The sequence below is a fragment of the Pseudophryne corroboree genome, chromosome 11 (genome assembly GCF_028390025.1).
Source record: "Pseudophryne corroboree isolate aPseCor3 chromosome 11, aPseCor3.hap2, whole genome shotgun sequence".
Taxonomy (NCBI): domain Eukaryota; kingdom Metazoa; phylum Chordata; class Amphibia; order Anura; family Myobatrachidae; genus Pseudophryne; species Pseudophryne corroboree.
The window spans coordinates 129,797,756-129,818,837 of NC_086454.1; the positions used below are offsets into that span (position 1 = coordinate 129,797,756).

General features: G+C 34.9%; 11 non-coding genes across 11 annotated transcripts; all 11 read right to left on the reverse strand.

Annotated features, from left to right (window-relative positions):
• Window positions 1–1,204: 1,204 nt before the first annotated feature.
• Window positions 1,205–1,277, reverse strand: TRNAT-UGU (transfer RNA threonine (anticodon UGU)). The gene has a single exon. It is a non-coding gene; the product is annotated as a tRNA-Thr (tRNA).
• A 1,542-nt stretch (window positions 1,278–2,819) lies between these two features.
• TRNAT-UGU (transfer RNA threonine (anticodon UGU)) lies at window positions 2,820–2,892 on the reverse strand. The gene has a single exon. It is a non-coding gene; the product is annotated as a tRNA-Thr (tRNA).
• A 1,542-nt stretch (window positions 2,893–4,434) lies between these two features.
• Window positions 4,435–4,507, reverse strand: TRNAT-UGU (transfer RNA threonine (anticodon UGU)). The gene has a single exon. It is a non-coding gene; the product is annotated as a tRNA-Thr (tRNA).
• A 1,533-nt stretch (window positions 4,508–6,040) lies between these two features.
• TRNAT-UGU (transfer RNA threonine (anticodon UGU)) lies at window positions 6,041–6,113 on the reverse strand. The gene has a single exon. It is a non-coding gene; the product is annotated as a tRNA-Thr (tRNA).
• A 1,542-nt stretch (window positions 6,114–7,655) lies between these two features.
• Window positions 7,656–7,728, reverse strand: TRNAT-UGU (transfer RNA threonine (anticodon UGU)). The gene has a single exon. It is a non-coding gene; the product is annotated as a tRNA-Thr (tRNA).
• Window positions 7,729–9,260: 1,532 nt separating this feature from the next.
• TRNAT-UGU (transfer RNA threonine (anticodon UGU)) lies at window positions 9,261–9,333 on the reverse strand. The gene has a single exon. It is a non-coding gene; the product is annotated as a tRNA-Thr (tRNA).
• A 2,380-nt stretch (window positions 9,334–11,713) lies between these two features.
• Window positions 11,714–11,786, reverse strand: TRNAT-UGU (transfer RNA threonine (anticodon UGU)). The gene has a single exon. It is a non-coding gene; the product is annotated as a tRNA-Thr (tRNA).
• Window positions 11,787–14,166: 2,380 nt separating this feature from the next.
• TRNAT-UGU (transfer RNA threonine (anticodon UGU)) lies at window positions 14,167–14,239 on the reverse strand. Its single transcript has one exon. It is a non-coding gene; the product is annotated as a tRNA-Thr (tRNA).
• Window positions 14,240–16,614: 2,375 nt separating this feature from the next.
• On the reverse strand, window positions 16,615–16,687 carry TRNAT-UGU (transfer RNA threonine (anticodon UGU)). The gene has a single exon. It is a non-coding gene; the product is annotated as a tRNA-Thr (tRNA).
• A 1,542-nt stretch (window positions 16,688–18,229) lies between these two features.
• TRNAT-UGU (transfer RNA threonine (anticodon UGU)) lies at window positions 18,230–18,302 on the reverse strand. Its single transcript has one exon. It is a non-coding gene; the product is annotated as a tRNA-Thr (tRNA).
• A 1,527-nt stretch (window positions 18,303–19,829) lies between these two features.
• Window positions 19,830–19,902, reverse strand: TRNAT-UGU (transfer RNA threonine (anticodon UGU)). Its single transcript has one exon. It is a non-coding gene; the product is annotated as a tRNA-Thr (tRNA).
• Between the last annotated feature and the right edge of the window lie 1,180 nt (window positions 19,903–21,082).

Sequence of the window (21,082 nt, forward strand, 5' to 3'; positions counted from 1 at the left end):
AGGTGTACAACAGGGTGAGAAGTATTAAAAACCTCCTAATGTGTGTGTTTTTGTGCTATCATTAAAGTTAAATTATTGGAAAGCTCTTACCATAGTTTCATAATAATAGTGAAAAACTTGTTGGAACTATCAGCATGAACAGAATCGGCCCAATAAAATGCAACAAATATGTTTTAGACATGCTCTTGTAACCAATCAGCAGATTAGACTGAACATCATAACTCTGTGTACAAATTGAATATCCAAATGTGTGACCAAATTGAAATGGTTCTCCTCACTTAAAGATATTGCATAGACTATTTTAACATTGGGAAACACTGGGTCCCAGTGAGATTGGACCTCATGACCCCTGGTTTACGAGACCAGTGCTCTAACCCCTGAGAGATGGAGCCACATAAGTAGCCAGAACTGTGACCAATACGGGGTCTGAATTATGGTGGAAAAGAGTTTTCTTCAAATTTCAGTAATCTTATTGGATATTATTAGTTGTATCTCATTCTCCAAATATACACTTTTAACAAATGACCACTGCTGAAATGCCTGCTTGGGACATGCAGTTAATAACCTATTAAACAATTTAAAGAAACTTTCAGTTTGCTGTTGTATGTTGAATAGGTGTATATATAAAATTGAGGAAATGTTGGTCATGTTTTCTATGCCTCACAAACCTTGTGCTCCTTAGACTGGAATGCCTTCAAAATGATATGACAGAATGTCTTTATATTGAGATATTTGTGACCAATAGTGGTCATTACCTTGAGTATGCTTGCATTTGTACTTTATATATGCTTACATGACCAAAAAAGCCTTCTGGCAGCTACAGTTGTCAATTCAAAACTCTTCTGGATCAACTGATGAAGTTGATTCCTGCACGGTACAATACAGATTAATACAATGTATATACCATTGTTGCTATCTTTAAAGTTTAATTATGGAAAAGCTCTTTCTACAGTTTGTAATGATACTGAAAAATTATTATGGGATTATCAGCATGAACAGAATCAGTACAATAAAATAATTTTAAGACATGCTCTTGGAACCAATTTGCAGATTAGACTGAACATCATAACTCTGTGTACAAATTGAATATCCAAATGTGTGACCAAATTGAAATGGTTCTCCTCACTTAAAGCTCTTGAGCAGACTATTTCAACATTGGGAGCTGCAATTTATATTTTAGCAGCAGTAACAAGAAAGTAGCACTAGGCCCCAGTGAGATTTGAACTCACAACCCCTGGTTTACAAGACCAGTGCGCTAACCCCTGAGCTATGGAGCCTTGCCTTCAGCACTATGTATGTTCATTCTGCTTAGTGATGGAAAAAAATCTTCTGCAAATTTCAAATCTCTGTTATCATTTTATTGTCGCTTTTTGTCCCAATGTAGACTTTTCACAAAAAAATTCTACAAATTTGCAATATCCTTGATTGAGGCATGTAGTATATAACTTTTTCAGAAAATCAAATAAATGCAAAAATTAGCTGTCTTTGCTTTAATTGAATTATATAGAAAATATTGAAAAAGTTGGACATATTTTTAATGGCTCTCCAACTTTGTGTTAGAGTGTCCTGTAGTGAGCTGAAATAATAATACCATGCCTGTCAGCAGAAACAGAACAGGTGTACAACAGGGTGAGAAGTATTAAAAACCTCCTAATGTGTGTGTTTTTTTGCTATCATTAAAGTAAAATTATTGGAATGCTCTTACCATAGTTTCATAATAATAGTGAAAAACTTGTTGGAACTATCAGCATGAACAGAATCGGCCCAATAAAATGCAACAAATATGTTTTAGACATGCTCTTGTAACCAATCAGCAGATTAGACTGAACATCATAACTCTGTGTACAAATTGAATATCCAAATGTGTGACCAAATTGAAATGGTTCTCCTCACTTAAAGATATTGCATAGACTATTTTAACATTGGGAAACACTGGGTCCCAGTGAGATTGGACCTCATGACCCCTGGTTTACGAGACCAGTGCTCTAACCCCTGAGAGATGGAGCCACATAAGTAGCCAGAACTGTGACCAATACGGGGTCTGAATTATGGTGGAAAAGAGTTTTCTTCAAATTTCAGTAATCTTATTGGATATTATTAGTTGTATCTCATTCTCCAAATATACACTTTTAACAAATGACCACTGCTGAAATGCCTGCTTGGGACATGCAGTTAATAACCTATTAAACAATTTAAAGAAACTTTCAGTTTGCTGTTGTATGTTGAATAGGTGTATATATAAAATTGAGGAAATGTTGGTCATGTTTTCTATGCCTCACAAACCTTGTGCTCCTTAGACTGGAATGCCTTCAAAATGATATGACAGAATGTCTTTATATTGAGATATTCGTGACCAATAGTGGTCATTACCTTGAGTATGCTTGCATTTGTACTTTATATATGCTTACATGACCAAAAAAGCCTTCTGGCAGCTACAGTTGTCAATTCAAAACTCTTCTGGATCAACTGATGAAGTTGATTCCTGCACGGTACAATACAGATTAATACAATGTATATACCATTGTTGCTATCTTTAAAGTTTAATTATGGAAAAGCTCTTTCTACAGTTTGTAATGATACTGAAAAATTATTATGGGATTATCAGCATGAACAGAATCAGTACAATAAAATAATTTTAAGACATGCTCTTGGAACCAATTTGCAGATTAGACTGAACATTATAACTCTGTGTACAAATTGAATATCCAAATGTGTGACCAAATTGAAATGGTTCTCCTCACTTAAAGCTCTTGAGCAGACTATTTCAACATTGGGAGCTGCAATTTATATTTTAGCAGCAGTAACAAGAAAGTAGCACTAGGCCCCAGTGAGATTTGAACTCACAACCCCTGGTTTACAAGACCAGTGCTCTAACCCCTGAGCTATGGAGCCTTGCCTTCAGCACTATGTATGTTCATTCTGCTTAGTGATGGAAAAAAATCTTCTGCAAATTTCAAATCTCTGTTATCATTTTATTGTCGCTTTTTGTCCCAATGTAGACTTTTCACAAAAAAATTCTACAAATTTGCAATATCCTTGATTGAGGCATGTAGTATATAACTTTTTCAGAAAATCAAATAAATGCAAAAATTAGCTGTCTTTGCTTTAATTGAATTATATAGAAAATATTGAAAAAGTTGGACATATTTTTAATGGCTCTCCAACTTTGTGTTAGAGTGTCCTGTAGTGAGCTGAAATAATAATACCATGCCTGTCAGCAGAAACAGAACAGGTGTACAACAGGGTGAGAAGTATTAAAAACCTCCTAATGTGTGTGTTTTTTTGCTATCATTAAAGTAAAATTATTGGAATGCTCTTACCATAGTTTCATAATAATAGTGAAAAACTTGTTGGAACTATCAGCATGAACAGAATCGGCCCAATAAAATGCAACAAATATGTTTTAGACATGCTCTTGTAACCAATCAGCAGATTAGACTGAACATCATAACTCTGTGTACAAATTGAATATCCAAATGTGTGACCAAATTGAAATGGTTCTCCTCACTTAAAGATATTGCATAGACTATTTTAACATTGGGAAACACTGGGTCCCAGTGAGATTGGACCTCATGACCCCTGGTTTACGAGACCAGTGCTCTAACCCCTGAGAGATGGAGCCACATAAGTAGCCAGAACTGTGACCAATACGGGGTCTGAATTATGGTGGAAAAGAGTTTTCTTCAAATTTCAGTAATCTTATTGGATATTATTAGTTGTATCTCATTCTCCAAATATACACTTTTAACAAATGACCACTGCTGAAATGCCTGCTTGGGACATGCAGTTAATAACCTATTAAACAATTTAAAGAAACTTTCAGTTTGCTGTTGTATGTTGAATAGGTGTATATATAAAATTGAGGAAATGTTGGTCATGTTTTCTATGCCTCACAAACCTTGTGCTCCTTAGTCTGGAATGCCTTCAAAATGATATGACAGAATGTCTTTATATTGAGATATTTGTGACCAATAGTGGTCATTACCTCGAGTATGCTTGCATTTGTACTTTATATATGCTTACATGACCAAAAAAGCCTTCTGGCAGCTACAGTTGTCAATTCAAAACTCTTCTGGATCAACTGATGAAGTTGATTCCTGCACGGTACAATACAGATTAATACAATGTATATACCATTGTTGCTATCTTTAAAGTTTAATTATGGAAAAGCTCTTTCTACAGTTTGTAATGATAATGAAAAATTATGATGGGATTATCAGCATGAACAGAATCAGTACAATAAAATAATTTTAAGACATGCTCTTGGAACCAATTTGCAGATTAGACTGAACATCATAACTCTGTGTACAAATTGAATATCCAAATGTGTGACCAAATTGAAATGGTTCTCCTCACTTAAAGCTCTTGAGCAGACTATTTCAACATTGGGAGCTGCAATTTATATTTTAGCAGCAGTAACAAGAAAGTAGCACTAGGCCCCAGTGAGATTTGAACTCACAACCCCTGGTTTACAAGACCAGTGCTCTCACCCCTGAGCTATGGAGCCTTGCCTTCAGCACAATGTATGTTCATTCTGCTTAGTGATGGAAAAAAAATCTTCTGCAAATTTCAAATCTCTGTTATCATTTTATTGTCGCTTTTTGTCCCAATGTAGACTTTTCACAAAAAAATTCTACAAATTTGCAATATCCTTGATTGAGGCATGTAGTATATAACTTTTTCAGAAAATCAAATAAATGCAAAAATTAGCTGTCTTTGCTTGAATTGAATTATATAGAAAATATTGAAAAAGTTGGACATATTTTTAATGGCTCTCCAACTTTGTGTTAGAGTGTCCTGTAGTGAGCTGAAATGATAATACCATGCCTGTCAGCAGAAACAGAACAGGTGTACAACAGGGTGAGAAGTATTAAAAACCTCCTAATGTGTGTGTTTTTGTGCTATCATTAAAGTTAAATTATTGGAAAGCTCTTACCATAGTTTCATAATAATAGTGAAAAACTTGTTGGAACTATCAGCATGAACAGAATCGGCCCAATAAAATGCAACAAATATGTTTTAGACATGCTCTTGTAACCAATCAGCAGATTAGACTGAACATCATATGTCTTTGTCCAAATTAACCATCCAAATATGTGACCAAATTGAAATGGTTCTCCTCACTTAAAGATATTGCATAGACTATTTTAACATTGGGAAACACTGGGTCCCAGTGAGATTGGACCTCATGACCCCTGGTTTACGAGACCAGTGCTCTAACCCCTGAGAGATGGAGCCACATAAGTAGCCAGAACTGTGACCAATACGGGGTCTGAATTATGGTGGAAAAGAGTTTTCTTCAAATTTCAGTAATCTTATTGGATATTATTAGTAGTATCTCATTCTCCAAATATACACTTTTAACAAATGACCACTGCTGAAATGCCTGCTTGGGACATGCAGTTAATAACCTATTAAACAATTTAAAGAAACTTTCAGTTTGCTGTTGTATGTTGAATAGGTGTATATATAAAATTGAGGAAATGTTGGTCATGTTTTCTATGCCTCACAATCCTTGTGCTCCTTAGTCTGGAATGCCTTCAAAATGATATAACAGAATGTCTTTATATTGAGATATTTGTGACCAATAGTGGTCATTACCTTGCGTATGCTTGCATTTGTACTTTATATATGCTTACATGACCAAAAAAGCCTTCTGGCAGCTACAGTTGTCAATTCAAAACTCTTCTGGATCAACTGATGAAGTTGATTCCTGCACGGTACAATACAATGTATATACCATTGTTGCTATCTTTAAAGTTTAATTATGGAAAAGCTCTTTCTACAGTTTGTAATGATACTGAAAAATTATGATTGGATTATCAGCATGAACAGAGTCAATACAATAAAATAATTTTAAGACATGCTCTTGGAACCAATTTGCAGATTAGACTGAACATCATAACTCTGTGTACAAATTGAATATCCAAATGTGTGACCAAATTGAAATGGTTCTCCTCACTTAAAGCTCTTGAGCAGACTATTTCAACATTGGGAGCTGCAATTTATATTTTAGCAGCAGTAACAAGAAAGTAGCACTAGGCCCCAGTGAGATTTGAACTCACAACCCCTGGTTTACAAGACCAGTGCTCTAACCCCTGAGCTATGGAGCTTTGCCTTCAGCACTATGTATGTTCATTCTGCTTTGTGATGGACAAAAATCTTCTGCAAATTTCAAATCTCTGTTATCATTTTATTGTCGCTTTTTGTCCCAATGTAGACTTTTCACAAAAAAATTCTACAAATTTGCAATATCCTTGATTGAGGCATGTAGTATATAACTTTTTCAGAAAATCAAATAAACGCAAAAATTAGCTGTCTTTGCTTGAATTGAATTATATAGAAAATATTGAAAAAGTTGGACATATTTTTAATGGCTCTCCAACTTTGTGTTAGAGTGTTCTGTAGTGAGCTGAAATGATAATACCATGCCTGTCAGCAGAAACAGAACAGGTGTACAACAGGGTGAGAAGTATTAAAAACCTCCTAATGTGTGTGTTTTTGTGCTATCATTAAAGTTAAATTATTGGAAAGCTCTTACCATAGTTTCATAATAATAGTGAAAAACTTGTTGGAACTATCAGCATGAACAGAATCGGCCCAATAAAATGCAACAAATATGTTTTAGACATGCTCTTGTAACCAATCAGCAGATTAGACTGAACATCATAACTCTGTGTACAAATTGAATATCCAAATGTGTGACCAAATTGAAATGGTTCTCCTCACTTAAAGATATTGCATAGACTATTTTAACATTGGGAAACACTGGGTCCCAGTGAGATTGGACCTCATGACCCCTGGTTTACGAGACCAGTGCTCTAACCCCTGAGAGATGGAGCCACATAAGTAGCCAGAACTGTGACCAATACGGGGTCTGAATTATGGTGGAAAAGAGTTTTCTTCAAATTTCAGTAATCTTATTGGATATTATTAGTTGTATCTCATTCTCCAAATATACACTTTTAACAAATGACCACTGCTGAAATACCTGCTTGGGACATGCTGTTAATAACCTATTAAACAATTTAAAGAAACTTTCAGTTTGCTGTTGTATGTTGAATAGGTGTATATATAAAATTGAGGAAATGTTGGTCATGTTTTCTATGCCTCACAAACCTTGTGCTCCTTAGTCTGGAATGCCTTCAAAATGATATGACAGAATGTCTTTATATTGAGATATTTGTGACCAATAGTGGTCATTACCTTGAGTATGCTTGCATTTGTACTTTATATATGCTTACATGACCAAAAAAGCCTTCTGGCAGCTACAGTTGTCAATTCAAAGCTCTTCTGGATCAACTGATGAAGTTGATTCCTGCACGGTACAATACAGATTAATACAATGTATATACCATTGTTGCTATCTTTAAAGTTTAATTATGGAAAAGCTCTTTCTACAGTTTGTAATGATACTGAAAAATTATGATGGGATTATCAGCATGAACAGAATCAGTACAATAAAATAATTTTAAGACATGCTCTTGGAACCAATTTGCAGATTAGACTGAACATCATAACTCTGTGTACAAATTGAATATCCAAATGTGTGACCAAATTGAAATGGTTCTCCTCACTTAAAGCTCTTGAGCAGACTATTTCAACATTGGGAGCTGCAATTTATATTTTAGCAGCAGTAACAAGAAAGTAGCACTAGGCCCCAGTGAGATTTGAACTCACAACCCCTGGTTTACAAGACCAGTGCTCTAACCCCTGAGCTATGGAGCCTTGCCTTCAGCACTATGTATGTTCATTCTGCTTAGTGATGGAAAAAAATCTTCTGCAAATTTCAAATCTCTGTTATCATTTTATTGTCGCTTTTTGTCCCAATGTAGACTTTTCACAAAAAAATTCTACAAATTTGCAATATCCTTGATAGAGGCATGTAGTATATAACTTTTTCAGAAAATCAAATAAATGCAAAAATTAGCTGTCTTTGCTTTAATTGAATTATATAGAAAATATTGAAAAAGTTGGACATATTTTTAATGGCTCTCCAACTTTGTGTTAGAGTGTCCTGTAGTGAGCTGAAATGATAATACCATGCCTGTCAGCAGTAACAGAACAGGTGTACAACAGGGTGAGAAGTATTAAAAACCTCCTAATGTGTGTGTTTTTGTGCTATCATTAAAGTTAAATTATTGGAAAGCTCTTACCATAGTTTCATAATAATAGTGAAAAACTTGTTGGAACTATCAGCATGAACAGAATCGGCCCAATAAAATGCAACAAATATGTTTTAGACATGCTCTTGTAACCAATCAGCAGATTAGACTGAACATCATAACTCTGTGTACAAATTGAATATCCAAATGTGTGACCAAATTGAAATGGTTCTCCTCACTTAAAGATATTGCATAGACTATTTTAACATTGGGAAACACTGGGTCCCAGTGAGATTGGACCTCATGACCCCTAGTTTACGAGACCAGTGCTCTAACCCCTGAGAGATGGAGCCACATAAGTAGCCAGAACTGTGACCAATACGGGGTCTGAATTATGGTGGAAAAGAGTTTTCTTCAAATTTCAGTAATCTTATTGGATATTATTAGTTGTACCTCATTCTCCAAATATACACTTTTAACAAATGACCACTGCTGAAATGCCTGCTTGGGACATGCAGTTAATAACCTATTAAACAATTTAAAGAAACTTTCAGTTTGCTGTTGTATGTTGAATAGGTGTATATATAAAATTGAGGAAATGTTGGTCATGTTTTCTATGCCTCACAAACCTTGTGCTCCTTAGTCTGGAATGCCTTCAAAATGATATGACAGAATGTCTTTATATTGAGATATTTGTAACCAATAGTGGTCATTACCTTGAGTATGCTTGCATTTGTACTTTATATATGCTTACATGACCAAAAAAGCCTTCTGGCAGCTACAGTTGTCAATTCAAAACTCTTCTGGATCAACTGATGAAGTTGATTCCTGCACGGTACAATACAATGTATATACCATTGTTGCTATCTTTAAAGTTTAATTATGGAAAAGCTCTTTCTACAGTTTGTAATGATACTGAAAAATTATGATTGGATTATCAGCATGAACAGAGTCAATACAATAAAATAATTTTAAGACATGCTCTTGGAACCAATTTGCAGATTAGACTGAACATCATAACTCTGTGTACAAATTGAATATCCAAATGTGTGACCAAATTGAAATGGTTCTCCTCACTTAAAGCTCTTGAGCAGACTATTTCAACATTGGGAGCTGCAATTTATATTTTAGCAGCAGTAACAAGAAAGTAGCACTAGGCCCCAGTGAGATTTGAACTCACAACCCCTGGTTTACAAGACCAGTGCTCTAACCCCTGAGCTATGGAGCTTTGCCTTCAGCACTATGTATGTTCATTCTGCTTTGTGATGGACAAAAATCTTCTGCAAATTTCAAATCTCTGTTATCATTTTATTGTCGCTTTTTGTCCCAATGTAGACTTTTCACAAAAAAATTCTACAAATTTGCAATATCCTTGATTGAGGCATGTAGTATATAACTTTTTCAGAAAATCAAATAAACGCAAAAATTAGCTGTCTTTGCTTGAATTGAATTATATAGAAAATATTGAAAAAGTTGGACATATTTTTAATGGCTCTCCAACTTTGTGTTAGAGTGTTCTGTAGTTAGCTGAAATGATAATACCATGCCTGTCAGCAGAAACAGAACAGGTGTACAACAGGGTGAGAAGTATTAAAAACCTCCTAATGTGTGTGTTTTTGTGCTATCATTAAAGTTAAATTATTGGAAAGCTCTTACCATAGTTTCATAATAATAGTGAAAAACTTGTTGGAACTATCAGCATGAACAGAATCGGCCCAATAAAATGCAACAAATATGTTTTAGACATGCTCTTGTAACCAATCAGCAGATTAGACTGAACATCATAACTCTGTGTACAAATTGAATATCCAAATGTGTGACCAAATTGAAATGGTTCTCCTCACTTAAAGATATTGCATAGACTATTTCAACATTGGGAAACACTGGGTCCCAGTGAGATTGGACCTCATGACCCCTGGTTTACGAGACCAGTGCTCTAACCCCTGAGAGATGGAGCCACATAAGTAGCCAGAACTGTGACCAATACGGGGTCTGAATTATGGTGGAAAAGAGTTTTCTTCAAATTTCAGTAATCTTATTGGATATTATTAGTTGTATCTCATTCTCCAAATATACACTTTTAACAAATGACCACTGCTGAAATACCTGCTTGGGACATGCTGTTAATAACCTATTAAACAATTTAAAGAAACTTTCAGTTTCCTGTTGTATGTTGAATAGGTGTATATATAAAATTGAGGAAATGTTGGTCATGTTTTCTATGCCTCACAAACCTTGTGCTCCTTAGTCTGGAATGCCTTCAAAATGATATGACAGAATGTCTTTATATTGAGATATTTGTGACCAATAGTTGTCATTACCTTGAGTATGCTTGCATTTGTACTTTATATATGCTTACATGACCAAAAAAGCCTTCTGGCAGCTACAGTTGTCAATTCAAAACTCTTCTGGATCAACTGATGAAGTTGATTCCTGCACGGTACAATACAGATTAATACAATGTATATACCATTGTTGCTATCTTTAAAGTTTAATTATGGAAAAGCTCTTTCTACAGTTTGTAATGATACTGAAAAATTATGATGGGATTATCAGCATGAACAGAATCAGTACAATAAAATAATTTTAAGACATGCTCTTGGAACCAATTTGCAGATTAGACTGAACATCATAACTCTGTGTACAAATTGAATATCCAAATGTGTGACCAAATTGAAATGGTTCTCCTCACTTAAAGATATTGCATAGACTATTTTAACATTGGGAAACACTGGGTCCCAGTGAGATTGGACCTCATGACCCCTGGTTTACGAGACCAGTGCTCTAACCCCTGAGAGATGGAGCCACATAAGTAGCCAGAACTGTGACCAATACGGGGTCTGAATTATGGTGGAAAAGAGTTTTCTTCAAATTTCAGTAATCTTATTGGATATTATTAGTTGTATCTCATTCTCCAAATATACACTTTTAACAAATGACCACTGCTGAAATGCCTGCTTGGGACATGCAGTTAATAACCTATTAAACAATTTAAAGAAACTTTCAGTTTGCTGTTGTATGTTGAATAGGTGTATATATAAAATTGAGGAAATGTTGGTCATGTTTTCTATGCCTCACAAACCTTGTGCTCCTTAGTCTGGAATGCCTTCAAAATGATATGACAGAATGTCTTTATATTGAGATATTTGTAACCAATAGTGGTCATTACCTTGAGTATGCTTGCATTTGTACTTTATATATGCTTACATGACCAAAAAAGCCTTCTGGCAGCTACAGTTGTCAATTCAAGACTCTTCTGGAACAACTGATGAAGTTGATTCCTGCACGGTACAATACAATGTATATACCATTGTTGCTATCTTTAAAGTTTAATTATGGAAAAGCTCTTTCTACAGTTTGTAATGATACTGAAAAATTATGATGGGATTATCAGCATGAACAGAGTCAATACAATAAAATAATTTTAAGACATGCTCTTGGAACCAATTTGCAGATTAGACTGAACATCATAACTCTGTGTACAAATTGAATATCCAAATGTGTGACCAAATTGAAATGGTTCTCCTCACTTAAAGCTCTTGAGCAGACTATTTCAACATTGGGAGCTGCAATTTATATTTTAGCAGCAGTAACAAGAAAGTAGCACTAGGCCCCAGTGAGATTTAAACTCACGACCCCTGGTTTACAAGACCAGTGTTCTAACCCCTGAGCTATGGAGCCTTGCCTTCAGCATTATGTATGTTCATTCTGCTTTGTGATGGAAAAAAATCTTTTGCAAATTTCAAATCTCTGTTATCATTTTATTGTCGCTTTTTGTCCCAATGTAGACTTTTCACAAAAAAATTCTACAAATTTGCAATATCCTTGATTGAGGCATGTAGTATATAACTTTTTCAGAAAATCAAATAAACGCAAAAATTAGCTGTCTTTGCTTGAATTGAATTATATAGAAAATATTGAAAAAGTTGGACATATTTTTAATGGCTCTCCAACTTTGTGTTAGAGTGTCCTGTAGTGAGCTGAAATGATAATTCCATGCCTGTCAGCAGAAACAGAACAGGTGTACAACAGGGTGAGAAGTATTAAAAACCTCCTAATGTGTGTGTTTTTGTGCTATCATTAAAGTTAAATTATTGGAAAGCTCTTACCATAGTTTCATAATAATAGTGAAAAACTTGTTGGAACTATCAGCATGAACAGAATCGGCCCAATAAAATGCAACAAATATGTTTTAGACATACTCTTGTAACCAATCAGCAGATTAGACTGAACATCATAACTCTGTGTACAAATTGAATATCCAAATGTGTGACCAAATTGAAATGGTTCTCCTCACTTAAAGATATTGCATAGACTATTTTAACATTGGGAAACACTGGGTCCCAGTGAGATTGGACCTCATGACCCCTGGTTTACGAGACCAGTGCTCTAACCCCTGAGAGATGGAGCCACATAAGTAGCCAGAACTGTGACCAATACGGGGTCTGAATTATGGTGGAAAAGAGTTTTCTTCAAATTTCAGTAATCTTATTGGATATTATTAGTTGTATCTCATTCTCCAAATATACACTTTTAACAAATGACCACTGCTGAAATACCTGCTTGGGACATGCTGTTAATAACCTATTAAACAATTTAAAGAAACTTTCAGTTTCCTGTTGTATGTTGAATAGGTGTATATATAAAATTGAGGAAATGTTGGTCATGTTTTCTATGCCTCACAAACCTTGTGCTCCTTAGTCTGGAATGCCTTCAAAATGATATGACAGAATGTCTTTATATTGAGATATTTGTGACCAATAGTTGTCATTACCTTGAGTATGCTTGCATTTGTACTTTATATATGCTTATATGACCAAAAAAGCCTTCTGGCAGCTACAGTTGTCAATTCAAAACTCTTCTGGATCAACTGATGAAGTTGATTCCTGCACGGTACAATACAGATTAATACAATGTATATACCATTGTTGCTATCTTTAAAGTTTAATTATGGAAAAGCTCTTTCTACAGTTTGTAATGATACTGAAAAATTATGATGGGATTATCAGCATGAACAGAATCAGTACAATAAAATAATTTTAAGACATGCTCTTGGAACCAATTTGCAGATTAGACTGAACATCATAACTCTGTGTACAAATTGAATATCCAAATGTGTGACCAAATTGAAATGGTTCTCCTCACTTAAAGATATTGCATAGACTATTTTAACATTGGGAAACACTGGGTCCCAGTGAGATTGGACCTCATGACCCCTGGTTTACGAGACCAGTGCTCTAACCCCTGAGAGATGGAGCCACATAAGTAGCCAGAACTGTGACCAATACGGGGTCTGAATTATGGTGGAAAAGAGTTTTCTTCAAATTTCAGTAATCTTATTGGATATTATTAGTTGTATCTCATTCTCCAAATATACACTTTTAACAAATGACCACTGCTGAAATGCCTGCTTGGGACATGCAGTTAATAACCTATTAAACAATTTAAAGAAACTTTCAGTTTGCTGTTGTATGTTGAATAGGTGTATATATAAAATTGAGGAAATGTTGGTCATGTTTTCTATGCCTCACAAACCTTGTGCTCCTTAGTCTGGAATGCCTTCAAAATGATATGACAGAATGTCTTTATATTGAGATATTTGTAACCAATAGTGGTCATTACCTTGAGTATGCTTGCATTTGTACTTTATATATGCTTACATGACCAAAAAAGCCTTCTGGCAGCTACAGTTGTCAATTCAAGACTCTTCTGGAACAACTGATGAAGTTGATTCCTGCACGGTACAATACAATGTATATACCATTGTTGCTATCTTTAAAGTTTAATTATGGAAAAGCTCTTTCTACAGTTTGTAATGATACTGAAAAATTATGATGGGATTATCAGCATGAACAGAGTCAATACAATAAAATAATTTTAAGACATGCTCTTGGAACCAATTTGCAGATTAGACTGAACATCATAACTCTGTGTACAAATTGAATATCCAAATGTGTGACCAAATTGAAATGGTTCTCCTCACTTAAAGCTCTTGAGCAGACTATTTCAACATTGGGAGCTGCAATTTATATTTTAGCAGCAGTAACAAGAAAGTAGCACTAGGCCCCAGTGAGATTTAAACTCACGACCCCTGGTTTACAAGACCAGTGTTCTAACCCCTGAGCTATGGAGCCTTGCCTTCAGCATTATGTATGTTCATTCTGCTTTGTGATGGAAAAAAATCTTTTGCAAATTTCAAATCTCTGTTATCATTTTATTGTCGCTTTTTGTCCCAATGTAGACTTTTCACAAAAAAATTCTACAAATTTGCAATATCCTTGATTGAGGCATGTAGTATATAACTTTTTCAGAAAATCAAATAAACGCAAAAATTAGCTGTCTTTGCTTGAATTGAATTATATAGAAAATATTGAAAAAGTTGGACATATTTTTAATGGCTCTCCAACTTTGTGTTAGAGTGTCCTGTAGTGAGCTGAAATGATAATTCCATGCCTGTCAGCAGAAACAGAACAGGTGTACAACAGGGTGAGAAGTATTAAAAACCTCCTAATGTGTGTGTTTTTGTGCTATCATTAAAGTTAAATTATTGGAAAGCTCTTACCATAGTTTCATAATAATAGTGAAAAACTTGTTGGAACTATCAGCATGAACAGAATCGGCCCAATAAAATGCAACAAATATGTTTTAGACATACTCTTGTAACCAATCAGCAGATTAGACTGAACATCATAACTCTGTGTACAAATTGAATATCCAAATGTGTGACCAAATTGAAATGGTTCTCCTCACTTAAAGATATTGCATAGACTATTTTAACATTGGGAAACACTGGGTCCCAGTGAGATTGGACCTCATGACCCCTGGTTTACGAGACCAGTGCTCTAACCCCTGAGAGATGGAGCCACATAAGTAGCCAGAACTGTGACCAATACGGGGTCTGAATTATGGTGGAAAAGAGTTTTCTTCAAATTTCAGTAATCTTATTGGATATTATTAGTTGTATCTCATTCTCCAAATATACACTTTTAACAAATGACCACTGCTGAAATACCTGCTTGGGACATGCTGTTAATAACCTATTAAACAATTTAAAGAAACTTTCAGTTTGCTGTTGTATGTTGAATAGGTGTATATATAAAATTGAGGAAATGTTGGTCATGTTTTCTATGCCTCACAAACCTTGTGCTCCTTAGTCTGGAATGCCTTCAAAATGATATGACAGAATGTCTTTATATTGAGATATTTGTGACCAATAGTTGTCATTACCTTGAGTATGCTTGCATTTGTACTTTATATATGCTTACATGACCAAAAAAGCCTTCTGGCAGCTACAGTTGTCAATTCAAAACTCTTCTGGATCAACTGATGAAGTTGATTCCTGCACGGTACAATACAGATTAATACAATGTATATACCATTGTTGCTATCTTTAAAGTTTAATTATGGAAAAGCTCTTTCTACAGTTTGTAATGATACTGAAAAATTATGATGGGATTATCAGCATGAACAGAATCAGTACAATAAAATAATTTTAAGACATGCTCTTGGAACCAATTTGCAGATTAGACTGAACATCATAACTCTGTGTACAAATTGAATATCCAAATGTGTGACCAAATTGAAATGGTTCTCCTCACTTAAAGATATTGCATAGACTATTTTAACATTGGGAAACACTGGGTCCCAGTGAGATTGGACCTCATGACCCCTGGTTTACGAGACCAGTGCTCTAACCCCTGAGAGATGGAGCCACATAAGTAGCCAGAACTGTGACCAATACGGGGTCTGAATTATGGTGGAAAAGAGTTTTCTTCAAATTTCAGTAATCTTATTGGATATTATTAGTTGTATCTCATTCTCCAAATATACACTTTTAACAAATGACCACTGCTGAAATGCCTGCTTGGGACATGCAGTTAATAACCTATTAAACAATTTAAAGAAACTTTCAGTTTGCTGTTGTATGTTGAATAGGTGTATATATAAAATTGAGGAAATGTTGGTCATGTTTTCTATGCCTCACAAACCTTGTGCTCCTTAGTCTGGAATGCCTTCAAAATGATATGACAGAATGTCTTTATATTGAGATATTTGTAACCAATAGTGGTCATTACCTTGAGTATGCTTGCATTTGTACTTTATATATGCTTACATGACCAAAAAAGCCTTCTGGCAGCTACAGTTGTCAATTCAAGACTCTTCTGGAACAACTGATGAAGTTGATTCCTGCACGGTACAATACAATGTATATACCATTGTTGCTATCTTTAAAGTTTAATTATGGAAAAGCTCTTTCTACAGTTTGTAATGATACTGAAAAATTATGATGGGATTATCAGCATGAACAGAGTCAATACAATAAAATAATTTTAAGACATGCTCTTGGAACCAATTTGCAGATTAGACTGAACATCATAACTCTGTGTACAAATATCCAAAATGTGTGACCAAATTGAAATGATTCTCCTCACTTAAAGCTCTTGAGCAGACTATTTCAACATTGGGAGCTGCAATTTATATTTAGCAGCAGTAACAAGAAAGTAGCACTATGCCCCAGTGAGATTTGAACTCACAACCCCTGGTTTACAAGACCAGTGCTCTAACCCCTGAGCTATGGAGCCTTGCCTTCAGCACTATGTATGTTCATTCTGCTTTGTGATGGACAAAAATCTTCTGCAAATTTCAAATCTCTGTTATCATTTTATTGTCGCTTTTTGTCCCAATGTAGACTTTTCACAAAAAAATTCTACAAATTTGCAATATCCTTGATTGAGGCATGTAGTATATAACTTTTTCAGAAAATCAAATAAACGCAAAAATTAGCTGTCTTTGCTTGAATTGAATTATATAGAAAATATTGAAAAAGTTGGACATATTTTTAATGGCTCTCCAACTTTGTGTTAGAGTGTCCTGTAGTGAGCTGAAATGATAATACCATGCCTGTCAGCAGAAACAGAACAGGTGTACAACAGGGTGAGAAGTATTAAAAACCTCCTAATGTGTGTGTTTTTGTGCTATCATTAAAGTTAAATTATTGGAAAGCTCTTACCATAGTTTCATAATAATAGTGAAAAACTTGTTGGAACTATCAGCATGAACAGAATCGGCCCAATAAAATGCAACAAATATGTTTTAGACATGCTCTTGTAACCAATCAGCAGATTAGACTGAACATCATAACTCTGTGTACAAATTGAATATCCAAATGTGTGACCAAATTGAAATGGTTCTCCTCACTTAAAGATATTGCATAGACTATTTTAACATTGGGAAACACTGGGTCCCAGTGAGATTGGACCTCATGACCCCTGGTTTACGAGACCAGTGCTCTAACCCCTGAGAGATGGAGCCACATAAGTAGCCAGAACTGTGACCAATACGGGGTCTGAATTATGGTGGAAAAGAGTTTTCTTCAAATTTCAGTAATCTTATTGGATATTATTAGTTGTATCTCATTCTCCAAATATACACTTTTAACAAATGACCACTGCTGAAATACCTGCTTGGGACATGCTGTTAATAACCTATTAAACAATTTAAAGAAACTTTCAGTTTGCTGTTGTATGTTGAATAGGTGTATATATAAAATTGAGGAAATGTTGGTCATGTTTTCTATGCCTCACAAACCTTGTGCTCCTTAGTCTGGAATGCCTTCAAAATGATATGACAGAATGTCTTTATATTGAGATATTTGTGACCAATAGTGGTCATTACCTTGAGTATGCTTGCATTTGTACTTTATATATGCTTATATGACCAAAAAAGCCTTCTGGCAGCTACAGTTGTCAATTCAAAACTCTTCTGGATCAACTGATGAAGTTGATTCCTGCACGGTACAATACAGAATAATACAATGTATATACCATTGTTGCTATCTTTAAAGTTTAATTATGGAAAAGCTCTTTCTACAGTTTGTAATGATACTGAAAAATTATGATGGGATTATCAGCATGAACAGAATCAGTACAATAAAATAATTTTAAGACATGCTCTTGGAACCAATTTGCAGATTAGACTGAACATCATAACTCTGTGTACAAATTGAATATCCAAATGTGTGACCAAATTGAAATGATTCTCCTCACTTAAAGCTCTTGAGCAGACTATTTCAACATTGGGAGCTGCAATTTATATTTTAGCAGCAGTAACAAGAAAGTAGCACTAGGCCCCAGTGAGATTTGAACTCACAACCCCTGGTTTACAAGACCAGTGCTCTAACCCCTGAGCTATGGAGCCTTGCCTTCAGCACTATGTATGTTCATTCTGCTTAGTGATGGAAAAAAATCTTCTGCAAATTTCAAATCTCTGTTATCATTTTATTGTCGCTTTTTGTCCCACTGTAGACTTTTCACAAAAAAATTCTACAAATTTGCAATATCCTTGATTGAGGCATGTAGTATATAACTTTTTCAGAAAATCAAATAAATGCAAAAATTAGCTGTCTTTGCTTGAATTGAATTATATAGAAAATATTGAAAAAGTTGGACATATTTTTAATGGCTCTCCAACTTTGTGTTAGAGTGTCCTGTAGTGAGCTGAAATGATAATACCATGCCTGTCAGCAGAAACAGAACAGGTGTACAACAGGGTGAGAAGTATTAAAAACCTCCTAATGTGTGTGTTTTTTTGCTATCATTAAAGAAAAATTATTGGAAAGCTCTTACCATAGTTTCATAATAATAGTGAAAAACTTGTTGGAACTATCAGCATGAACAGAATCGGCCCAATAAAATGCAACAAATATGTTTTAGACATGCTCTTGTAACCAATCAGCAGATTAGACTGAACATCATAACTCTGTGTACAAATTGAATATCCAAATGTGTGACCAAATTGAAATGGTTCTCCTCACTTAAAGATATTGCATAGACTATTTTAACATTGGGAAACACTGGGTCCCAGTGAGATTGGACCTCATGACCCCTGGTTTACGAGACCAGTGCTCTAACCCCTGAGAGATGGAGCCACATAAGTAGCCAGAACTGTGACCAATACGGGGTCTGAATTATGGTGGAAAAGAGTTTTCTTCAAATTTCAGTAATCTTATTGGATATTATTAGTTGTATCTCATTCTCCAAATATACACTTTTAACAAATGACCACTGCTGAAATGCCTGCTTGGGACATGCAGTTAATAACCTATTAAACAATTTAAAGAAACTTTCAGTTTGCTGTTGTATGTTGAATAGGTGTATATATAAAATTGAGGAAATGTTGGTCATGTTTTCTATGCCTCACAAACCTTGTGCTCCTTAGTCTGGAATGCCTTCAAAATGATATAACAGAATGTCTTTATATTGAGATATTTGTGACCAATAGTGGTCATTACCTTGAGTATGCTTGCATTTGTACTTTATATATGCTTACATGACCAAAAAAGCCTTCTGGCAGCTACAGTTGTCAATTCAAAACTCTTCTGGATCAACTGATGAAGTTGATTCCTGCACGGTACAATACAATGTATATACCATTGTTGCTATCTTTAAAGTTTAATTATGGAAAAGCTCTTTCTACAGTTTGTAATGATACTGAAAAATTATGATGGGATTATCAGCATGAACAGAGTCAATACAATAAAATAATTTTAAGACATGCTCTTGGAACCAATTTGCAGATTAGACTGAACATCATAACTCTGTGTACAAATATCCAAAATGTGTGACCAAATTGAAATGGTTCTCCTCACTTAAAGCTCTTGAGCAGACTATTTCAATATTGGGAGCTGCAATTTATATTTAGCAGCAGTAACAAGAAAGTAGCACTAGGCCCCAGTGAGATTTGAACTCACAACCCCTGGTTTACAAGACCAGTGCTCTAACCCCTGAGCTATGGAGCCTTGCCTTCAGCACTATGTATGTTCATTCTGCTTTGTGATGGACAAAAATCTTCTGCAAATTTCAAATCTCTGTTATCATTTTATTGTCGCTTTTTGTCCCAATGTAGACTTTTCACAAAAAAATTCTACAAATTTGCAATATCCTTGATTGAGGCATGTAGTATATAACTTTTTCAGAAAATCAAATAAACGCAAAAATTAGCTGTCTTTGCTTGAATTGAATTATATAGAAAATATTGAAAAAGTTGGACATATTTTTAATGGCTCTCCAACTTTGTGTTAGAGTGTCCTGTAGTGAGCTGAAATGATAATACCATGCCTGTCAGCAGAAACAGAACAGGTGTACAACAGGGTGAGAAGTATTAAAAACCTCCTAATGTGTGTGTTTTTGTGCTATCATTAAAGTTAAATTATTGGAAAGCTCTTACCATAGTTTCATAATAATAGTGAAAAACTTGTTGGAACTATCAGCATGAACAGAATCGGCCCAATAAAATGCAACAAATATGTTTTAGACATGCTCTTGTAACCAATCAGCAGATTAGACTGAACATCATAACTCTGTGTACAAATTGAATATCCAAATGTGTGACCAAATTGAAATGGTTCTCCTCACTTAAAGATATTGCATAGACTATTTTAACATTGGGAAACACTGGGTCCCAGTGAGATTGGACCTCATGACCCCTGGTTTACGAGACCAGTGCTCTAACCCCTGAGAGATGGAGCCACATAAGTAGCCAGAACTGTGACCAATACGGGGTCTGAATTATGGTGGAAAAGAGTTTTCTTCAAATTTCAGTAATCTTATTGGATATTATTAGTTGTATCTCATTCTCCAAATATACACTTTTAACTAATGACCACTGCTGAAATACCTGCTTGGGACATGCTGTTAATAACCTATTAAACAATTTAAAGAAACTTTCAGTTTGCTGTTGTATGTTGAATAGGTGTATATATAAAATTGAGGAAATGTTGGTCATGTTTTCTATGCCTCACAAACCTTGTGCTCCTTAGTCTGGAATGCCTTCAAAATGATATGACAGAATGTCTTTATATTGAGATATTTGTGACCAATAGTGGTCATTACCTTGAGTATGCTTGCATTTGTACTTTATATATGCTTACATGACCAAAAAAGCCTTCTGGCAGCTACAGTTGTCAATTCAAAACTCTT